General features: G+C 36.1%; 1 protein-coding gene and 1 long non-coding RNA gene across 4 annotated transcripts in view; both read right to left on the bottom strand.

Annotated features, from left to right (window-relative positions):
• LOC110468846 (SAM and SH3 domain-containing protein 1) overlaps positions 1–21,722 on the bottom strand; it is a 526,394-nt gene that overhangs the window by 480,014 nt on the left and 24,658 nt on the right. The window lies entirely within an intron of this gene.
• The window catches only part of LOC146767926 (uncharacterized), a 130,033-nt gene extending 108,311 nt beyond the window's left edge, over positions 1–21,722 (bottom strand). Inside the window, exon 1 of the long non-coding RNA XR_014953811.1 lies at positions 1–21,722. This exon is cut by the window's left edge and continues 69,288 nt beyond it. This is a non-coding gene — a long non-coding RNA (uncharacterized LOC146767926).

Below are 21,722 nucleotides of genomic sequence, written 5' to 3'. Positions count from 1 at the left end.
CAAACATCAACTAAAAGTAGATTTGATTTTCTGAACATGGAAGAGACTTACTGAACAGAAAAGTAGCTTAAAATATATATATAGTGAACCAAACTATTAAAACTAAACAAAGAGCACAGAGACTGCTCTTGATGGCTTAAGTAGAATCTCTAAGGTCCTTTACCTTTCCCTTTGCCCTTCTGTCTTTTTTGGCATTTTGTAATTTTAAAAAATAAATTACCCAAACTATGTAATTACTTAGGGTGGTATAGATTAAGACAACTAAGAGTCTTTTTTCACCTCCTTCAATTGAGTTCTTAGAAGAGAAGACAACTTCTAGCTATGTTGAAGCATAACTACATTCAGCCTTCAGTAACTGGTCACCACCACAGATGACAGGTGATATGTCAGTAGATTAAAGGCAATGCCAGGGGCCCTTGCTGCTATTGCAAAAAAGTTCAGTAAAGATCTTAAAAATACACAGAAAATATTGTTACTGCTACAGTTCCAGTAAAGCTCTTGCACCTGAACTAATTATTATTAAAACACCGTCTCCTTAAATTGTTTGCATCATTATGCTGTATTGAAAGCAGCAAAGTGCAATAAAACCCAATCCACCAATCCAACAAATGTGTATTTGTTTTGAGAGGTTAATTTTTATGGTAGATGATGCAGAAAAAGGAAAGGTAGTTAACACTGGGGGAAAAAAATGGTCATATAAAATTAAAACATTAAGACACAAACCCATATGGAAACACAAAATTGAAGACTGGAAGGGGAAGAGAGAAAACTGGGACAATGGGATTTTATACCTATGCTTGACCATAACAAAAGTCTCATGACACCAGTATATTTGAATGCGAGTCTCAATTCTTTGTTTAGATAGTAGCAGTGAAAAGAATAGAATTTGGGGGGTTTTTGGTTGTTGTTTGGGTTTTTTCTTGTTTTGTTTCTAATATGCATGTCAGCCAAATAATTTAGAGTGTCAAAATTGAAATGCATTTCTGTCAAGAACACACAGAATACGAGCATGTTGCCAACTTCTACAACACTGTCAAAAGTATTAACAGCACTTTTTCCCTCAAGGCATATAAGTTCATCAACAACCCAACAAGCTTCCATTTTTTAATAATGTGTTATTTGTGCTTAAAAAGCACAAAAGCAAAAATAACAGACAAAAGTTAACTGATGATAATACAGTGACAACACAGCTGTGGTGGTCTAGAAGAGCTAATAATGGGCTATTGCACTCAGTAAAATCTGTGGACGGCAGTGCCCTAAAACTAATTAGGAAGGAGCTGGAGTAATAAAGAAGCATCATCAAGAGGACGAGTATCACCAACATGGACACAGCCTCAAAATCTGTGCTCCTCATGTGACCAAAAAATCATGGCAGCTCATCATCACGTCCAGCACAAGTGAGATTTACTGCAGAATGAGGCTGGTGAGTGCAGACAGTTTTGTGCAGGCCTCTGCAGCAAATACCCTCCATTACCCAGAACCGGGTTAAATTATGCCCACTTCTGGACCAGCACTCCTATTCCTCAGAATGCAATTGAGATTTTTCTGGAATGAACTTATAAGGATTTTGCAATATAAATTTTCACAACTATTATGAGCCATCTTAATGGCTTAAGACACACCAACAGATGTGATACTTTTCCCCCCTTTCTTTTTATTGAAAGGGACATGTTTGTACTCATGGGCTTGAAAAAGTCCCTGGCTCCCAAAGAGAGCGGAGAGAATGGAACTGGAACACCATCAAGAAGTCCTAAGGACAGCATCCTTTCTACCTCATTCACCTCAGCCTCTTCATGGCATGAATTCGCCAACTGTGCTCTGGGCAACAAGTGTGGCCCTGCTAAAAAGTAATACAAATTTCCCTCTTTTCACTACTTTATGGACATTCTATCCTAGGTATTCAACATCTACAGCCTGATTTTTGATAGATACAGTTTTGGAAAGAATGCCACTGCTCTGCAGCAGATTCTTATCTCAAAAATCCCATATCTTTACATAGGATTTTCTGTCACGGTACGTCAATGCAAAACTTCACCATAAGCAAAACTGCATTATAGCAAATACATTTATACCTCCACAATACGCAGGGTTTATTCAATGTGCATATCAAGTATAATCACACTTTCACCACATGCTTTACATTCATAACACAAATGCATGAAAATGTTAAACCCTATGATAAAAAGGAAAAATTATGATTCTTTAATGCTTTAATTTCTAATTTTCAAGGTGCATTGGCACTTAAGTGTAAAAACAGCTTTTTTCATGGCTCTGCAGTGTGGAATGGCGTATCTTATACTGGAGCTTATAAATCAAATCACAAAAACATATATACATATATGTATCGTGTAATATAGATACAATTTGTTTTGGATAAATCTCCACCACATAAGAGACTATCTTTGTATATTTTCACTGAATTATTTAAAAAATGCAAGCAAGCTAAAAACCCCAAAAGACCAAAAAAAACCAAACCTGCCACCACAACAAGCTGACTTTCAGGAATTAAGCAGATATTCAAGTAAGAGTCCCAAATATAAAACATTTAATTCTTGATTCTTTTTAATTGTCTCAAGTTACATAACTCTTGCTAAATAAATGTCAATTAAAAAAAATTGAAAGAAACCCAATTTAAAAAGATTGAAGAAACTACTGCCTTTAAATTTGATTGCTCTGGATTTATTTCTATTTAGCTGTAGACATTATTAAAGCCACTGGAGTCCTGTACTTCTTATGTAAGTTTCAGTCTACATATCACATGCACATGAGCTTGCTTACTGTTGAAAATGCAACTAATAGGATTTATGGTACACGTGGAAAACAGCGACAAACATCTCCAAAACCCTTGAATCAGCTAAGCTATTTTTTTTTCAGGAGCTACTAAATGGTCAAAAAGTAACAGAAGGTATCTTTCCGAGTGTTTGGCAGAACATGTCTTTTTATTCAGGTACCAGATAACACAAGTAGTTTTTTCACAATACTTGCACCAAAACATTGTATTATTCCAATGCTGTGACACAGTATATTCATATCATAATAGATTAGTGTGTGTTGCTACCCTAGGGTACTTTCTCAGCAAATTGCTGGTTTCCATTTGATGTCATCTCTCTATTGGACATCACACTGTTTTGGGAATGGTAGCCCAGGTTGGTCCCAGGTTCTGCTCCTCTTCTCTCAGAGCTCTTTACTGTTTTATAAACTTTCTTGTGGTGCTGCTCATGTAGCTCTCTACTGCCCAAAGATGCTTCTCAAATCCCACATGAAAATAAACCTATACCAAAAGAACCCAAATACAGCTCCATGTTTCTGGGCTTTTTTTCCTTTTTGCTCTGATTTTTTTCTCTCCCCTTCTTTTTGTGCTTCTCAAACTTTTGAAAAGCATGAGGCAAAAACAATTTTGTCAGGAATTCTTAAATCTTCTTAAAATCTTAATCTCTTTCCTTCTCTTGACCTGGCATTTCTTTTTTAGGATGATGGCTGTATTTCATATTGGAGCATGCAGCAGGAAAAAGAATGGATTTACAGGAAACCATTCTATTTCAGTACTACAGATTGCCATTATATAATTTATTCTTAGGAGCAGTAACTCACAGATGAAAATAGTAGATACACATTTAATCTCAGGTAGAAGTCAAGATGTAAATTTTAGTTCTGAAATACTGAAAAGCTGAGGGTATTCTTTATCCCTCTGAGCCAATTTATGAGGACACGGCAAAGTAGGTCCAAACCAGGAAGGATGACTGAAATCAAAGCTATGTGCCACTGTGTTAAGTGCTGCCAACAGTGGCTGTGAAAGTGTTCCTCTGCCAGTCTCAGGATTTCTGTGTAAATAGCCAAAGCCCTCTCTCAACTGAGCTGGCTCAAGCATCTGATTGACAGCTTGCTGCCTTTAATGAACTGGAAAAATGTGTCTTCTGCCTCTGCAGATTTGAGCAAGTTCTGCTGTTGAGAAATCATGAGCTGCTCTTTGCTCTCTCCTTTTAACAGTCCACTTTGAATAATTAAAAAGACAAAGACTTGTTTTATATTTTGAAACGTTTTCTTGCCTCTTAAGACATACCACTTCATCTTCCCTGTAGCTTTGTGTCATTCAGACAGAAGATTCAAATACTTGGAAGCTACTAGGGCCTCATGACAAAAGCTTTTATTCCCAAATTAAATGGGGTCTTGCTTTTTCTTCTTAGTATGTGTTTGTATTAATTAACAAGATGACATTTTTTCACAAAACTGCATCTACAGAATGTAGTAGACCACAGTACTTTACACCTAACAAAGAATTGTGCTGACTCAAGACTGCTGGAGCAGATATCCACATACTGTGTAAAAGACATTATGAGTTGTCCATCACCTAATTTTAACTCCAAGATGTTAGGGTTTTTTTTCCTTGCTGTAGTTATTTCTACCAGGAAAGACATCTTGATTTGAAAAAGAAAGACAGGAGGGTGATAGGAAAGCTGTTTCCTGAGCAAAGCACTACTAAACAGGATGTGGAGGTTGCTACAGTTCTTCCTTGCTGTGAAATTAAATTAGTCTCAATTTAGAGCTGATTAACCACTGCAAGTGTGCAGCAAGAGTCTTAAGTTCATATCCCATTCTACCTTTTTTAAAGTTGGCTTTAATTTTTCTTCTTCATCCTTCTACTTCAGCAGTTTTCTTGAGTCCAGAAAACATTTCCAGATTAGTCTGCCTCATTTCCTCCTGGCAACTTCTCCAAGAAGCACATCTCTGCAGTAGCCTGAGTAAGGTTTTTCCTCCCAGGGCAAAAGAATCTCCTTTTGACACTCCACTTGAAGACTGAGCACTTTACACAGCCCCTGAAATTCTTACAGATTATTTCATAGCTGCTAAATGAGAAGAAACTGTTTGTGATGAAGGTTTCTGAATCTTTGTCCTGACACTTGAATAATAAGCAAAAACTTTCCACTCTTAACAGCTGCAACCTCAAAAATCTATGAATGGCTGAGCTCAGTGGACCTCACTAGATTTCCCCCTTCCAGGAGTTTTCTTTCCTCTGGCACATGAAACATCCATTCCCTCCAGAGGCACCCTGTGACATCTGTTGAAACATCTGCTTCATTTTCTATTCTCTATAATATCCATAAGAAAACACTCAAAAAAACCCACAACCCACAAAGAAATGACTTGCATTTTTTACACTGAAAACATAATAAAAACACACATCATTTGGAGAATTTTAACAACTTGTTCTCATCTTGAGTAACATAGTAACAAGCTTTTCAGGGAGAGAAGAGTACACTTAAACACCAGTATTCCTAGTGTATCCTATGACATTTACTTTTCTCTACCAGTTCCAAAGAAAACATGTCCATATACACTGCGCAACAGAAAGTGGAAAAAAACATATCTCACCATGAATCCACATTTGCTACTCTGCCAAAGTAAACATAATCAAGGGTAACCTAACACTCCTTCTTTCATCATAACCCAGCTTTCTTCCCTCACGTGTCCTTATTCCTTTAGCATACAAGGATAAGAATCTAAGGCCTTTTCAGCCAAGGTCTTTAACTTTTTGTGGTCTGCTTCATCCCTAAAAATACAGTCAAACCAATCAGTATACTTATTACACACTTATAAATCACTTCAGAAGTAATTTGTCTTCACAATATTTTAGAAGTAATGCACTATTAAGAAATCATATATATTTTTTTAATCCATGAATCATCAGCAAATTTTCACAAAGCTCATTGTTCTTGTTATTTTAAAAAGCGTTTTGTAAGAATTAATTTAGCACTTAGCAAAGATACTGTGTTTGCAGTTCTAAAATAACTATGACACCACCTACAAATTCTGGCAGAGGAAAAAAATTGACCTTGCAACCCAAAGGTTAAAAGACTTTGTCGTATTCCTGAAAATCCCTTGCTTTACCTGTGCATGTGAAGGGAAAAGGGGGAACAATACAGCACAGCATAAGAAAATTAAATGCAGAAACAGCTTCTCAGCAAAACAAAGAAATGTTTTAAACATGGAAATATTAGGAACTACTCTTAAAAAAAAATCAAATTAAGTTTAGCACTGAAGAAAATAATGTCACCTACACATATTCTTCAGAGAGAACAAGAGTATAATTCTCCAAATTTCACTCTTACCTTTCTAGATCTGACAAACAACTACCAAAGTAAGCACAATCCATTGAAACTGCGCATACACTGCACTTGCATCACCTGAACACAGCTTCTTTAGGACCATCACACCAGGAGGCATGCTCCAAAGACTCTAACTATCTGAGGAGTTGACATTCAAACCAATAAGGATGTCTAGGCACTGAACAGTACAACTTTGGTATAGATGTCCTGCCAAACTTCCAAGAGCACAGCCTGCAGCACAAGCCATAGCCTGATGCTCCTTGAACGTGAGTCCACACAGACCCAGAAAGTCTACACCTTTGCACTACCTCATCTAGGTCACATTACTTCTCTAGACAGCATTTCAAACCCTGCCGTAACATTACTGCAAGGAACATGTGAATCGAAGCAAGTGGTGCAAGGGAGATTCAATGCTAATCAGTATTATTTACATAAAACAGTACCTAACAAGAAAAGATTGTCTGCTGGGAAAACTCTGCCCTTTAAAAACAGCCCAAAGTGCTTATAGAATTTAAAAACTTAAGACACTCTTCTCTTGACATCCTTTCTCCTGATTTTGAAAATAGGATATTTTGAGTCAGGCTCAGGAAAAGTGTTACAGTCATCATAAGAAAATTAGTCATAAGCACATAACTTGGCCTTGTAAGTGTACACACATGCTTTTTTCTCCCCATCACAATTCCCAATGAGACTAATTTACAAGTGCCAGCTTTCTCCTCCAAAACAATATTTCCTACTATAACATATAGATTTTCAACTGAGAAGAAAAAAAAGCAAGAATCCATTTTGGTATTTTTCAAGTTCTGCTAGACAACTTTTGAAGAATAAAACCTGATGAGCCTTAACTTGTTTCTACTGTATCTACCCTTATATACAATTTCTACTGTATATACCCTTAAATAAATGCAGATATTAACCCTAAGAATATAATGGCATTATCATACTAAAACATTTAACATAGCTTTTCATTTTCTAAATCAACACTCTACTAACGTCACTTAACCTGGGGATTTTTTTTCTTCAAGAAAAATTCACAACTATTACACAACACAATGTGCAAAGCATAATAATATCATATATTACAAATAGGTTTTTCACCCCAAGGATGGTTGGGCACTGGAACAGGCTCCCAAAGTAAGTGGCCACAGCACCAGCCTGACAGAGTTCAAGAAGCATTTGGAAAATGCTCTCAGGCACAGGGTGTGATTCTTAGGGATGGTGCCATGCAGGGCCAAGATTTAGACTTGATGAGCCTTGTGGGTCCCATCCAACTCCGGATGTGCCATGATAATACACAGATTAATTATACTGCAAGCCTCCCTAGTAATCAGTGTAAATAAATCTTTAAACCAACTTTGCAAGATGTCTGCAATCTTTTACAAAGGCAGATGCCAACTAATTCATTTTGCCAAGTGGTAGATCAAAGATGGGCATTTTGAAATACTTTGAGAAATAAAAGAACACAGGCTTGTATAAAGAACTGTATTTCAGAATGCTTTATACAGTAAAGGGCTGTCAAATGCACAGTTTCTCTCTTTAAATATCATCTATTTAATAGTTCTATTTGTTTGATGTATCTGATTTTTTTGCAGTCATTTACTTAATATTCCTGTACAGATCTCAAGGGTCTCAGTTTTTGGCTATTTGTACACAACCCAAAAGAATTTTAAATTAAACTTTGTTTTAAGCATATTGTTTTGATGTAAATGCATCTACATATGTTATATTTGTTTAGTGCTGCAGAGTGACATGACATTCCATTTGCTTTCCTTTTTTATTGTATAAAAGGCCCTTTTTGCCAAAGTTATTGCCTCAATTTTAATGAAGTGTGCAGTTCAAAAAGCAGTAAAATAGAAGGTTTGCAAAGAGTCCAAGTCACTGTACAACTAGATTTTTTCACTTGACATATTTTGTATGTGCACGCAAGGGAGAAGTTTGAAGTAGAAAAGACTTTCACATTCTTATCAGTTTAAGCAGACAACATTCAGCCACTGCATTTAATATTATTCAGAATGACATTGTAGGCAACCACAGTTGTCATGTTCATATTCTGCTTTTTGAAAGGGAATTAAATTCAACCACAGAATTGTGTATATTATTTTCTATTAAATCTACTCTTATTTTTAACCTTCAAGAACTGCAATGAGTTTATTCAGAAGGTTACAGTGTTACGAGACACCCACAAGAGTGTTTTTGAATATATTTGAACTATTACAGCCCAGTGGAAACATTGAGCAAAATGGCTGTACCCACTGAAGCAGACGCAACGTGGTATCAAAATTTATGAACCTAAATAAAATCTCCAGATAGCAAATAAGAAATGACTTCTGGATTAAATGAGAGAAAAGATACAATTAACAACATAATAAGCAGAGGAGCTAAAAAGGTAAGGTGAAATAATGGAAGAGAAAAGGATACAGTAGCCATAGAAATTGATCAATGAGACACAGGTACAATCTACAGTAACATAAAATAATCCAATTTAACTCTTCTTTATATACACCAGGAGCCTGAGAAAATATCTATGTCAATTCTGCTACACAATTGGCTTAGAAGAGCCACTGTCTTTCATGATAAACATCAGATGTTAGGATGGCTGAACCTCTAATACACAGAAGTTTCCTTTCACAGCAAAAGCACAAATAACTTCAGGAAGGAGAAACTACAGATTTGATTTTTTTTTTTGTTTCCAACTGTGTTTTCAAGCATCATGCACTTTATTTTTTCCTACACGTTTAGGTTACTCAGATTTTCTACCACGCTTCATAAGGAGACTACAAAACAGAGGATGGTGCAAGTGGCAAAGCAAAGCAGCATCTGCAGCTCCTGTGCAGAGCTGCCCCCAAGGACAGCCTGGGGTGACCGAGCCCCCCCAGCCTACTGCCCACAGGTCTGTCTGCTCTGTGGTCAGGTTAATCTCAAAACTGGGTAATCTGCCCTGGGTTAATCAAAAACAGACCTTAGCAAATAAAGACCTACAAATACAATTTTATTTTATACAAAACTCAGGTACAATGATGCAAGGATTTGGTGGGGGGGCGGGGGGTGAAGGGGAGGAGAAGGAATAGGGACAAGAAGATTTAGAGAGAGTCAATATTCAGTGATGGAATTTTTCTTTCAGCAAACTAACATCTGAATAAAAGTAGTATTTTCTTCTCTAGAAAACCAAGATCCAGATTCTTAACTCCCCTTGAGATTGTTGTTTAATGAGTGTCATCTTTTACCCAAGACTGACAGACAGCATTACACTGCAAAACCAAAATGTTTTCACCACCATGGAAGTTCACTTGGTTTTTATTCTTTTTTTTCATTAAAACCACTGAAAATAATACAGTTATTTGATTTGAATATAACAGCTTCATATAGCCCAGTTCAGAAACAAAATGAGCACAGCTTCACAAAGTCAGTATTAAGACATTGATACCTTTTTCCCTAATGTTTGTGCCAGTTAAACACACACCTTTAATTACAGAAATGCACATTTCTCCCAAGAAAGGCTGCAAAATTATTGATATTCATGTTTACAATTTGCTCAAGGCTTATCCTTTATAACTAACCTTCTCATAGCAAGCAGATCACATATTAAACATATAACAACATGCTATTTAACTTCTTTTTGAGTTGTATGAGGCTAGATCTTGAATTATCCCAGTGACATAAGATTGTGTAAACTAGTGCATTCTGAAAAACGGTCGTCTTCTTTGAAATATTAAAAAATTCTATAAAGTAACATGACTTGTAAACCTCTTAAAAATTAAAAATAACTAATAGTTTCAGGAAACGTAAACATTTTAAGAACTCTTTATTGTATGCTTACAGTTAATAAAAGAAATTCTGCTCAACTAATATGATCAAGTGATTAGAAACTGGCATTTATAGAAGTAAGCAGTTTTAGAAACCGAGTTTATAAATTTAATTGAAAAACTTGAATTCCATCTAGGCAGTAAAGGACAAATGGTATCATTAATACAGAACAAGCAAGATTGAGATTATTTAAAATAAGAGCATCCAGTAGAGTAAAAGGATTCTCAGGATGGAAGCTGAAGGGTGTGGAGATGTAAACTCAAGGTTTCTAACTTAAAAAATCAATCACATCCTTACCACATGCATTACAATAATACTAACTAGATAAACACAGGCACTGAGTATCACTCATTGTGCTCAGTTTCAGATCATTTGATTTAAGTCTCATCTCAGTAAGTAACATACACTCTCTACAATTTGTCAGGAAATGCTGCAACCTGTTTCTGCAGATAGATTTTTTAATCTCCTTTGTTCTGTATGCTAATGGGAAAGAACATGGCATGTGAAACAGGTATTTGAATGAGAAATTATTTCTAAATTATTTTAATATTCTACTTCAACAGCAAGAAGTTTGACTAGATAGCAAAATAAGATCATATGTTCTCCAGCACATGTTAAAGTTCATTGAACATAGAGCTGTTTTCTGCCCTTATTTAATATACTCCCTGTGGAGAATGCTTCATTATTTTGCTTATTGCCTTCCAAAATTCTTATTTTCAGAACTTTCAGATGCAGCTCTGCAAGCTTTTCTCCCTCAATCTGTACCCCTTTCATTTGGATGGCTGAAAAGTAAGTTTACCTTCCATCTTCCAGGAACACAGATTCTTCTGATTACTTAAAGTATATATACTTTTTTAGTTTTGTAAGTTTTTTTTTTTTTTTGTCTTAGATTTTGGTATTTTCTGGTTTTTGATCTACTGAGTCTTCTGGAACCACATAGAGTGAAGGAACCACAGATGCATATATGTTTTGCTAGAATATCGCACAGAGTTATGGAAATAAAAGCCTGGAAATTGATCATTTCACAATGGCTTTTTGAACAAATCTGGAACTACATAGGACCCTGTCAAAGTAGGTAAAACTGCACCACGTTGAATAAAATAAACGGAATAAACCACTACCAAGGCAGGGGCTTGCAAAGCAGGATATCTGGCTTATCTCCTTCTTCCTAATTATAAGCATTAAGGATGCCCATAACATTCAAGTGTTATTGAGACTGCCTGCAGCTATAGCTCAAGTGAGAGAGTTTTATTCATCCTTTATTGAAAATTATCATTTTGGTTGAAAATACTTTGGTTTACTGTCAATTAGAAGAATACTTAATTTTTGATAGGCTCAGCCAAACTTATGGGAAATTGTTTTAGTTGGAAGACTTGGAATTAATTTTTTACCCTCTTCATATGTCCCAGATTATCCCCTCACTGAACATGCAATCAGTCAATAAGGACCAGATGTTAAAATATTCTTTCAGTTCACAATGGACTTAGAGGCCAAAATCATCTGTTTCTGCCTCTCGAACAACAGGCCTCGACTGTATGTCTCTGGTTTACCTTTTCCAGTCAATCAGGTAACTTCCAGTCAAGCAGTAATTTTAACATCTGATAAACTGTATCTTTTTATTAATAAATGCAAGGCCTCCCACATCCTTGATGGCACAAGGCTGCAGACCACTGCCACCAGCCTACACCTGCTTTGCCCACAAGCACATTTTACTTTCAGTGGTGGTGCAATAAAAATTTCAAAATACTTCCAAGATAACATGCTGTTCAACAGAGGTAATGGCATCAAGTATTGCTCTACTGCCACAATGGCTTTTAGTAAAAAGAAAGAAAGGAGAAAGTAACATTTATGCTGTCTGAAAAGACTAAACAAAAACCTTCAGAGATACATGTCCCTCAAAAACCCAGATCAACAGGGAAATATTTTTAGAACATTATTTAAATAAATAAAAGACCTCACACACTCTTATATAAGCACTCACATTGTTAAGCAAGCCCCACAATGATTTTTCAGGGACTGGGCAGATTTCCTATTCTTGGAGGATTTCACTGAGTTATGCCATTAGCACCACTTCTGACAGAATGTTAATTTTCAATCATTAAAATGAATGCAGAAATCAGTTACATCCATGACATTCAGGCCCAGGGATGGTTCCTTATTTTACCCTGTACATATTTGAAAGACTGTTTCACTGTTGAAATAATAGATGTTGTCATTTTTATAAAAGTCATGATACAAAATACAACCATAATAGATTTTTCCGGTCTTAAATTCTGTTTAAAAAATTATTTCCTTCCTAATGTTCCAGTGGAATGACTTTTTGGCAGAACTAGCTGGAAAGTAGAAAGCAGATTTAAATGCAGAGCTTAACCCATTTATTTCTGATCTGAAATGAGCATTAATATTTGTAAAATTTTGAAGTATTTTTCAAGCTTTAATTTACTAAAATAATCTCCTTTAAAATAATCACTTGACCTTATTTGCCTTTTGACATTTTTTCTCCTGAGAAATTATAGGAAGATTATTTGGGAAACTAACTGAAAAGTCCAACTTACCCTTTTCTTTTCAGCTGCTTAATTTATTTCTTCATAACTCTCAACAACCCTTTCCGTTGGGAGAAATTCCTCCCAGACTAACTCAGTAGTGAGCTATTCACTTCAGCCATTTAGTGTTTTGTCTTACTATTACAGAAACAAGGATTAGAATTAAACACATACATTTATTAAAGATCCATGTAAAACACTCTCCATTCCATAACAAGCTGAACACTAAGGCCTGTAGTTTTTGGTCCAAGACCAAAGTGGTATAAAAAATTAACTAATTATATTCCACAGCAAAAGGGAAGATGCCCAACCCTTGAATAAAAGTAAGAAATATCAGTAAAGCACATGCAGCACATTAAACCAAGAAATACTCAAGTAAAGAAAAAGCCAAAAATTAACAACAACAAAAAAAAACAAAACAAAAAAAATTCCCAAAATCATGGTCAAAACTTCTGTTTTCTCCAAATAAGCATTGTCTGTCTTGTGGAATATGCAAAAACTACATAGCTAATACGAATAGCTGTTTTATTCCAGTTAATTGCTCAGTGTATCAGTTTTATTAATGCACTGCAGCTTTATCTATATCCTCCACTAGCTGGAGGCATTCCCAGTGCTGTATTTCACTGTTAGTTGCTTATTAATTTCCAGAAGTCAATGCAGTTCTTCTCCTAACCAACTGTTCTGTCTACATTACAAAAGAGTAAATAGTATAAATTGCAAAAAAACCCTCATTTTGTAGGCAATAATAGCTGAAATGAAGGCAAGCTTATGCCATTTTACATGGAAGTTCTGCAGCTTTTCTTGGGATCATTCAACACTGGGATCTCCAAATGTAAGCATATATTTCGGTATTAATTAAAAATTAAGCAAGACCTCTACTGTACAGCCTCATCATACAAAGCTGTCACTTGTTGAATCTGATGCTTGGAGTTTGTACGAGTAGAAACAGTATTGAAGAGAAAATAGAAGTAGTTATGATGAGCTTCCACAGAGAGGCTATAAGAAAATATCAGTCAGGTCATTGTATGGCATGTAACTACCCAAGATAAAACAATTATTGCCTTCTTTGCCTCAAAAGAACCCGGAGAGAAAGAAGTTAAATTCATTTCCCCCTATGTAGATTTAATTTGGAGAAGCTTGCTATTTCAGGAAAAGTCCTTTCTGAATTGCACCTTCAAGGAAGTACATGAAATGGGTTATTGCCTTCATAGCCAGTGTAAATTCTCCACAGCTTCATTTGTTCTTTTTCAGATGTTCCCACAACAACATGACTTACCAAGAGCATGCAAGCTCAGCAAGTGCATTCATCACACTTGCTGCTGCTGTGCACTCCAATGTCAAACTTGGATCTATTGTTTTGACTAATAATATATGTAAGTACTCTACTGCTTGAGGATGGACAATAAACACACCTCTGAAACCAAGGAAAAATTTTGAAGGTAAAACAGATGTAATTTATTATGGTAAAATTAATTCTTGTCAGAATCTTACATGTCTATAAATGTAATGCGTGTGTGGATAAGTGTTTGGACCAGTTTTAGTAATAATTACTGAACACTTCTAGAGCAGCATATGATTTGTAAAATAAGAGCATTCTCACTATAAATCACGCCAATCATGTAGGGTCACATAGCTAAAAATCTTGAATCACTTAAATTGAAATAGTCAAATGAAAAACAATAGTTCATGGCTAATGGCATCTGCATCTTCAAACTTTTTTTTCTAGTTAAAGCCACACAAACCAAAAGAAAAAACCTCCAGTACTCATTAATCTCAGAAATGACTTCACACATTTCATGAATGCTTCCTTAATGTATACTTCATGCTACACTACCCATATCCTTTTTCATTTCTAAGGATTTTGAAAGCCAGGCCTCTTCTACAATTTGATTTCCTGCATTTAGTCTTTCTGGAACTTCTTTGCCTTTCCAAGTGATCATTCCTTCTACTTTCCTCCGTCAAAGAAGAAAAACTACTTTGATACAAGGCCTCTTTTTCTAGAAGAATAAACAAATATCACAAATACCTCTAAGGGTAATGATATTTACTTCTATGTTGCACTCAACTAAAAGCAACTAAATTAGTGAAGAATACAAAAAACCTCTGCCATATCATACTTTTTACTAAAATCCATCAGAAAAATACTTAGCAAGTGCTGGAAAATGTATGCAAGTTACATAAAATTATGTGCTGCATAATCATGGCATAGTTATCTATGGCACTGTAATTAATAATCAGCTGTCAACATCCTGAAATGGCTTTCCAAACATGTTAAACATAAAATGCTTAAATATTTTTAACTTCTTTTGTTAACATGCATCTTTGAACAAGCAGAATTATTTTTCCAAAGCACTGCGTTATTATGAACGCCTGAATAGGATTAATAGGCTGTCTTGAAATACAAGAGACCAAGTGGATTTCATCTGCTGAGTGGGAAGCCAGTGCTGTTCACGGGCTTCTCAGGTTTACATTACATTCATTATCCACAAGCACTGTTAGGTGTTGACAGTTCTAACTGCCTTTACTGGAACAACAAGCCCTGCAAAACTGAACACGCGCAGAATTTACGATTCACCACCCATCTGCCAAGGCTGAGAGTCAGCCCTTCTGAAGCACATGTCACAGCAGGCGCATCTCCCCCAACCTTTCTGGGGGAGGTGAGAAGGGGGAGTCAGGGCCAGAACCAGGAGGGGGGCTGGGGAGAAGGCCCTCAGCAGTCCCTGTAAGCTTCAATTTCACCTAACATCCAGTCACCAAGAAAAATCTTACTAAGAGCCGTACGCATAGTTTAAATGGCACATAAGTCTCTGCTTCAACCTGCTATGCCAGAGAACTCGGCCTAAGTTTGTAATATGATAAAGATTTCCAGGTCCAGAGGAGGACCTCAAAGATGAAATAGAGGGCTGAAGCACATCTCCTGAGAGGAAAAACAGAGTTGAGGCTGTTCAGCCAGAGAAAAGAAAGCTCCAGGGAAACCTTTTTGCAGCCATTTAATTCCTAAAGCGGGCCTACAAAAGAGCTGAAGAGAGACTTTATATAAGGGCATAGAGTGACAAGGCAAGGGGGAATGGCTCCAAAGAGTAGGTTTAGATTGGATGTTAGGAAGAAATTGTTTACTATGAAGCTGGCAAGGCTCTGGAACAGGCTGCGCAGAGAAGCTGTGGATGCCTCATCCTCGAGATGCTCACGGCCAGGCTATACAGGGTACTGAGGAATCTGGTCCAGCGGAAAGTGGCCATACCCATGGCAGGGTGGGAGGCAGGGGGGCACAACTGGATGATCTTTAAGGTTTCTTCCAACCCAAACTATTCTAGGATTCCACAAAGAGTACAGAGACATAGATGAAATTAGGAGACACTCTTTTGCCAGTGATACAAAGACATTTTGACAATTACCTTTTATGTTCCAAAACCCAGGATCACCTCTTGGTCTTACTATTAAAAGCAATCAACATTCTGAAGTATTCCTATTCTAGACTTTAATTTTTGCCTTTCCATAAGGAACGTAAGTTCTGTCTATAGACCACATCATTTTATTTCAAAGCCTACTCGGATACATTAGAAGCATATTTTTATCCAATATTATTTTCATTATGCTAAAAAAAGAAGTCACACTTCACATAACTGTCTGATGGTGCCAGTATGTTAACCATGAGGCTGTTATTAATTGATTTTGTGTCCAACTAAATTGTGTAGTGAAACCACAAAATGCTAGACAGATTACACAGAGAATTTTACTCATGCATCTTTTCAAACTACTGCTTAAGCAATTTTTAGAAAAGAAAAATAGGTATTAAAACATTTAACTAAGAAAAATAAAGTGGAATAAATAGAAAAAATAGATCAGTGTTTTAAATACAAATTCTAAAAAGACACTGTAGTTTTCCATGCCAAACTAAAAACCACTGGGCAACCTTTAGTAGAAAAATTATTTGACAAAGAATAAACATTAAAGTATATACCAAACACCAGTATTCTATATAAAGCTGAAATTGAGAGACAAAAGTCAAATTATGACAAGTAATACTTTTCAACAAATACCTGTTATTTACAGCACATATTGCATTTTTTGACTTTAAAACATGCAAGTGAAATATCAAAAAAAAAAAAAAAGTCCTGATGTTCTCCCTTGAAGATAATCTTATATAGTAGATTACTAAAAAATGTTTTGGGAGGGATGGAGCAAGACCTACTTTGACTCAGTTTTCTACAGCAGAGAATAAAGAACACAAAGGCAGGAGATATGAACAAGAGAGGCCTGAGCTCTTGAACTCATCAAGGCAGAGGCTTATGCTTGGATTTGGAGAACTCGATGAACAGTACTCCACAAACATGAGCAGGAATAATAGTCATTAGGTCAGTGAGAGGATTTTTGCACAAAGCAAACAGATCATTTGTTGCAGAGGAAATATGTTTCAGTGGTTTAGACCACTCAGTTATCTAATCTGTTCCTAGCAGCAGCAGCTGCAATGGGAAAGGGGTTTTAGAACAGGCATGTGAACAGACAATTTCTGCTGTTTTAAAAGTTCCTGATTTGCTATGTCAGGAACAGTTGCTTTATCCATTTTACACACATGACCTACAAGTTTTGAGCCCACTGTCGTTTTCACATCACAAGATTTGGTGAATAGAAAATCCACTCTGTCAAGTTGTGATGTTTCCAAGTTGTATCTGTCACTTCCAAGGTCAGAAACAGGGAGGTCTGGTTTGGATTATTCTTCCACTTAATGTACTACTTAGCTCTAGTGCAGAACAATATATATCTGATGCCTTTTGCCGACATGGTATTTTGAAGCTCCTCTCAACATCACCACAGAATCTGTGCACTCAAAAAAACCCCAAAAAGACCTCCATCAACAAACTCACCCCCACCCCTCCCAAAAAAAAAAAGCACTCGGCATCGATTTCATTAGGGATTTAATATGAAAAATATAAGCATGTTTCTGAATGTTACAAAGCATAGAAGGTTCCCCAACACACATGAGGGTCAGTCTCACACAAAATAATTAACTCAAGGATTATTGTATGGAAAACAGACAAGTACAACACCCAAGAGTGAAAGGTCTGTTTATATCAAAACACTAGAGATCTGTATTTACATCAAATTGTAATTAACAATGAGTATCAGCAGGACAATCTCACTCACAGGAAAAGCAGATGCAATACAACGATGGATCAGCAAAGTATATACCATGGAAACATTCTATTCCAGCTGTAATAAATCCAATATATGTATATGGGGCATTTATGATAAAGATAGAAAAAGTTTTAATCCCACTTTGTAATTTCATCCTTTGAGCTATGCTGGAAACCAAAAACAACCAAACTTTAAAAAAAAGCCCAAAACAGCAAAACTTTATGGAAGAAAGCAAACTCACTTTATGCAATAAACTAAATCTCCCTTTTTTACCCCTCAATCTTTTAAACTATACAGATTGATTCTGTCTTTGGAATAAAGACAGCTTTGCCAAATTAAATTCAAAAATTATATTAGGATTGTAGATAATTAGGACTATTAATGATCCTTACAATATATAATAAAATATAACTTCACAGAGTGTTAGAATATTTGGTGTTTGCAAGGAGCCATGTATAGGCATGCTCTATATATAGCACTACCTACACACATGTATGATACTTGTTACTATTATCAGTGACTGCCATCTATTATTTCCAAGGAAAAATAACCTGTCTGCACAAGAAAGTATTTTCTTACTGAAAAGAAAATAGAGCAGCACAGGAATATTGTGGTTTATTTCAAGATCTTCAACTAATAATGAGCACATTCAGGTGATTTAATTTGCTATTACACATAAGTTTCATCACCTGTAAAATGGTACTTATTTCCATTGTAAAACACTTGAAATGTACTGATGAAGATCTCTACATAATCAAGTACTTTTATTTTTCAGTTCACTAAGTAGGCATCTAGGTCAAGAGATTACAGAAACTAAGATTTAAGGAACAAAAAAATTTATCACATGCAGTATTAAAAAGTATTCCGACAGCCTTGAGAGTATCACTGCTGAGATAATACAGATAAAACCCAAAACCCTACTAAAATAATTGTTCCCCATTATCAAAAAACCATTTTGACAGAAAGTGATTAATTTATTCTAAAAATCAGCTATAGCTTTCTTAAATAAAAAAATCTCATACTTCAGTTTAAGCACATACTAATTTAAATCTGTACATATTCTTCTTCTAGGGAAATACAACTGCACTAGCTAGAAAACAAAAAAACTTATTACTATGAACTGCCCCTTTCTCAACTCCTATTAAAATCAAATTGGTGGAATATTAAACACTAACTTGAAAAAATTGACATTGAGCAACAACATTACTTAAAATAACAAACAGAAAAAGCCAACTAGCACAGAAGAAAGTGGTTGGTAATTATGATTTGCAGAATTACTGTGTTCTTATCTTTGGGGAGATATTACCAAGCCTTTGCTAAATATAAATATAACAAAAGCATATTTTTAAAATTATTATTTCATTTATGCTCAGGTTATTCTATCACTGAAAATAATTTATATAACACTCCAAATTTTACATTTCCTTTGTCACTGAGAGTTTATATTGGGAGGCTGCCAGCCAGCTCATCCAGCTGTCACTTCTACTCCTTCCTACACAAAAAGGGGAAAACAGGAAAATTCTTGTATTGCTTCAGCAAGATACTCCAAGCAAAACACAAAATTCCATCACTTGGTACAATGACAGCACCAGAAGACTAAGTGCAGACTATATTCCCCCAGTGTATGAAGCCATTAGGCTTCATACATTTGCAATCTGCCAAAAAGAAGATTCTCCCAACAAGACTACAAGGCTGCTGAACCAAGGTCAGGAGTTGCTAAGACAAAGTTCCCCATTTCCCTTTTTCAGCAGAGCTTTAAAGACCGGCAATCAACCTGGAAAATCCAGTCCCAGTTAAGCTCCACCTTTCACAAATTTTTCTCTTTCAAACTTCATCTTGCCCATTCAGATGACTAGCCCAAGGGCTCCTCAAGACAGCAGCACAAGATAACCTGGCATAAGGATAATTCTCACTAACAAATATCAACACTCAGTACCAAACTAAATACTGTTAGTATTTAGCCTGACACCTCAGGTCATAAATCCTGTAGGCTAAGTGGGTGATACAGAGGTATTAAATAATAAATTCAGATCTCCATTAGGTTGCAAATAAGTTTTTTGCCAGTAGTCTCCCAAAACACTCACTGTCAGCTGTACTTGGCATACCTAAATTAGAAGACATTATCTAATACATACTGCAATAAAACATTTGCCCACAATAATTATGCATTGACTAATCTTGGAGTTTCAGAATTTTTTTAATTTATTTGGATTTTTTTTTTTTAATTACACTTGCCTCTTTATATTGATCACTTGGTTCAAGGTCAGAACAGCATGCATTTCTCCCCCCCTCCATCCCCACATTATTTCATGAACAGCATAGCTTGGTCCACTTTAACCTCCAATTTCTCATTCTACCATCCTCCAAAATTTCTTATCATTTAAATCATTTAAAACCCCCTGCTTCTAGTTGGAAAACCAATACATGACGTAAAGAATAGTCTTGTGCTATCTGTGAAGTCCTGGAACCGAAGTAGTGTAAAGCTGATTAAAAATACATAAAACCCCACAACTACCCAAACAAAAACATATGAAGCATCCCATTCAATTGCAGCTGTGTATCTGTTTTGACTCCAGCTCCAGGAATTCAAACGTAGTCCATCAACTGTTTAAAGGTGGAACACCTCAGTGTCTTTTAAATTAAAGATAAATTAAAATTTCAAACAAACAACCAAATATGTCCACTTCAGTAAACCTTCCTATTATCAGTTTTTAACACTCATTAAAGAATTTTCACTTTCAAATGTTTTGCTTTTTCACTTACATGGCAACAAAGGGTTCAACCAAGTCTGCTATTGTCAAGCTTTTTTGGTGTTTTTACTATCAAATTAAACTGCATCTATTTATCTCTGTTACAGTCCTTCACCATCTGTGACAGATCATATTTCTTGAATTCATCATCAGAAAATTACTTGTTTCATATGTTACCCTCTCTACACTGCTGTACATGCATTCCAATCATTGATATTTTACCTCTACGAAAGAAAGCCTTGGATTTCAAGAAGAAGAGGAAGACTAATGACAGAGCCCGCAGCAGGACTGCAGCTCCTCAACACCAATCAGGGATTACATTTCCTCACTTCCACTGCAGCAGGAAAGCACCAGCTGAGCAGTTCAGAGGAGATCTAAGTAGTTTAGAAAAACCCTCAGAGCCAATCACAACTGCCTACTGGACACAGCAGTTGCAGAGAACTAGATTAGTATGCAAAGCAGGAGGAAGATGCACGTTATTTATTAATTCAGTCATCTGGATGCCTTAATAGGCTATTAGAGAAGAGGCAAAAGAGACTGAAAATGACTATTATGTTAAGAAAAAAATCTCCCCCTTCTACAACAACAAATTTGCTAAACAGAGTTATTCCAGTATCAGGGCTCTTCAACAATTGATGCAATTCTCTGCTGTCTTATCTCCACACAGATTTCTTTGAAGGCCAAAGAGACCCAGAACATAGTTTCTCTCCCAAGCACACCAACCTACACAGAAAGAGCAAGGGCTGGAAACAAGAGGGCCCAAGAACCCAGGCCAAACATTCTCCTGAAGAAGGAAAGGTTGTCATCTTGTCTGGACAAATGGAAATCTTGAGAGGCACCATTCCTAGGCTGGGCTGAAACCCTTCCTAGCATGTCAAGAAGCATCTGCAATGAAGTTTCAAAACTGGTATTACGAAACTAGACATTCTCACTCTTGAAATGATCAAGATAAACACAAGCAACATGTAGATATTTTCTGCACATCACATACTGAAGACTGATGGTACCAAAAAAAAAAACACAGTTAGCACTATCACCTGTAATGCTGCTAAAATCTGCAGTATGCAATCTCAACATTTTAGTTCCCATGCAGCAGTCAAGGTCTGCTCTGAGTTGTAAGAATGTAACAAGAACAGTTCTATGCAAACTGTGTGATGCATTGTGCACACTGCTGCAGTCGAGTCCTAGCTTTGAGCACGTGAAGGAAGATGATGGGGATAAAGGTTGCTCTTACTCATCACAGAATAAAAAGAGCTCTGAAAGCAATCAACTGCAACAAATTCTGATCATTAGGAAATTAGGTTTTCAGCAGAGGGACAACCTCACATGTATAGGCTGTCAGCAGACAGGCAACCTGTCATGGAATGCCAAGACCCAAGTTTATT

Source organism: Lonchura striata, chromosome 3, assembly GCF_050655825.1.
Source record: "Lonchura striata isolate lonStrDom1 chromosome 3, ASM5065582v1, whole genome shotgun sequence".
Taxonomy (NCBI): domain Eukaryota; kingdom Metazoa; phylum Chordata; class Aves; order Passeriformes; family Estrildidae; genus Lonchura; species Lonchura striata.
This window is presented reverse-complemented; position numbering and strand designations above follow the sequence as displayed.